The sequence below is a fragment of the Arachis hypogaea genome, chromosome 7 (genome assembly GCF_003086295.3).
Source record: "Arachis hypogaea cultivar Tifrunner chromosome 7, arahy.Tifrunner.gnm2.J5K5, whole genome shotgun sequence".
NCBI classification, from domain to species: domain Eukaryota; kingdom Viridiplantae; phylum Streptophyta; class Magnoliopsida; order Fabales; family Fabaceae; genus Arachis; species Arachis hypogaea.
The window spans coordinates 34,746,241-34,748,573 of NC_092042.1; positions in this window are offsets into that span (position 1 = coordinate 34,746,241).

A 2,333-nucleotide genomic window follows, 5' to 3' on the forward strand; every position below is an offset into this window, starting at 1 on the left:
ACAGATAACTTTAATTGACATCCTGACTAAGAATAATAAAATAAATATAGCTTGCTTCAAACCAATAATCTCCGTGGGATCGACCCTTACTCACGTAAGGTATTACTTGGACGACCCAGTGCGCTTGCTGGTTAGTTGTACGTATTACAAATTCGTGCACCACCTGTATAGGTCTACCTTTCACAAAAGCACTTTGAACCGGAGAAATGATATCATCTAGCACTTTTCTTAACCTTCCCACCAAGTCCCTAGTTATAATCTTGTACACAAAATTGTAACAACTTATGGGTCTAAGGTGATTTAGGCTTTCTGGTTGACTATTTTTGGGAATCAAAACAACTGTTGTCTCATTTAAATCCTCTGGTATGGTACCTTCTTTAAAAAATTGTTTGACAATTCCACATACTTCTTTACTCAATATATCCCAATGTTTCTGAAAAAATAACCCATTTAAACCATCTGGGCCTGGTGCCTTTAAGCCCCCCATACTGAAGGTTGCCTCCTTAATTTCCTCATCCTTGATCTTTGCCATCAAATGTTCATTCATCTCTCTAGTGACTCTCTTAGGTATCTCTCTTATGCACTCCTCCATGTTTTTGCCCCCAATAAATGTGTACAGCTTGGTGAAATGCCCTTCCACTAGTCTCATTATATTGTCCTCTCCTTGAATCCACTGTCCTGATTCATTTCTCAATTTATCAATTCTATTCCTATTTCTTTTGCTGATCGTTATAGCATGAAAGAAAGTTGTATTCTTATCTCCCCATTTTAACCATTTAAGCCTTGATCTTTGTCCCCAGTACTTCTCTTCTTGCTTCTATAGCTCTGATATTTGACTTTTCAGCTCATTTGCTCTCCTCTGTTCACTTTTGACATATCAGATTTTTGAATGTGTTGTAATTCTATTTTATTTATTTCAATTTCTTTATCTGTTCTCTTAAACTTCCTCCTACTCCATTCTGTTAACTTCCTCTTGCATCTATTTCTCTTTTTAACAAACTGATTACAACAGCTTTTATTCCCATCGTCCAAATGTCAGCTCCGCTTGACTACCTCCTTACACTCCTCATGCTCTGTCCAAAAGGCTCAAACTTGAATTCCTTCTTTATCCGGAGCAGCGGCTGTGTTTTCAAAATTAAAGCACAGTGATCTGAACTTATAGCCGGTTAAGCTTTCAAAATAGCAATCTGGTACATTTGCATCCATTTCCAGTTCACAATTACCCTATCCAACTTTTCCTTAGTGATGAAATTATTTCTTGGATTACTAAACCATGTAAACTTACTCCCTTTGAGGTCCACATCTATTAAGCCATTATCATCCACAAATCTTCTAAAGGTTTCTAAATAGATCATAGGCTGCGGATGAATGCCCACCTTTTCGTCTTGACTTAGAATATCATTGAAATTGCCCAAAAAAGCCTGGGGTTCTTATCTATTCATATTGCTTTCCATGAGTTCCTTCCATAATTTTCTTCTTCTTTGAAAAACTGGATTTCCATACACAAAGATACCCTTCCAACTCAAATCATTATTCATATTAATCCTACTTTTGATAAAATTATCACACCACTCATAAACATTAATATTAGCATTAGCTTTCCATAATAAACATAGCCCGCCGGACAAGTCCCGGGGTTCTACACAAAACATATTATCAAAATGAAGCCTTCTTTTTATCCTAATCATTTTATCTTGCCTAGCCCTAGTTTCCATAAGAAACACTATGAGCGGCTTTACCTTTTTACATAAATTATATAATTCGGATATTGTCGGGGCAGTCGCAATTCTCCGATAATTCCAGTTAATGATACTCATGGCTAAGGGTGGGGCATGCTAAGGCCCGCCTCCTCAGCCATATGTAATCCCCTAAACTGACCAGAAGCATTTAGAGATAAGTCATACTCCCCTCTTTCCAGTGTATTGCTGTTGTTCTTTATCTTCTTAGGCATCCTGACCTCTTGATCCTCCTTCCATTCCTCATTTGTAAGCATTAGCACCTGTTTATTCTCCTTTTTTCTTTTCAAACTCAGCTCTGATGACTTGCATCATCTACCCTTCTTTCTTGCATAAAAAAGACCATAAAAGAGCACAAATCTCATTTGATCAGTACAATTTATGCATTATTTGATGAATATTATGGTACACTACTTTGAGATGAGTTGTGCTGAATTGCAGGTGAAAAAGGTGTCAAAATGGGAAGAAGACAAACAAGAAGCTGGGCGTGTCACTTGGGGGCAAACGCCACAAAAATGCACTGGCGTGGCATGCCAGGAGCTAAGCGTGGCACGCCAGTACTAAATTCCAGAAGGGGGATCCAAGCATGAATGTGGG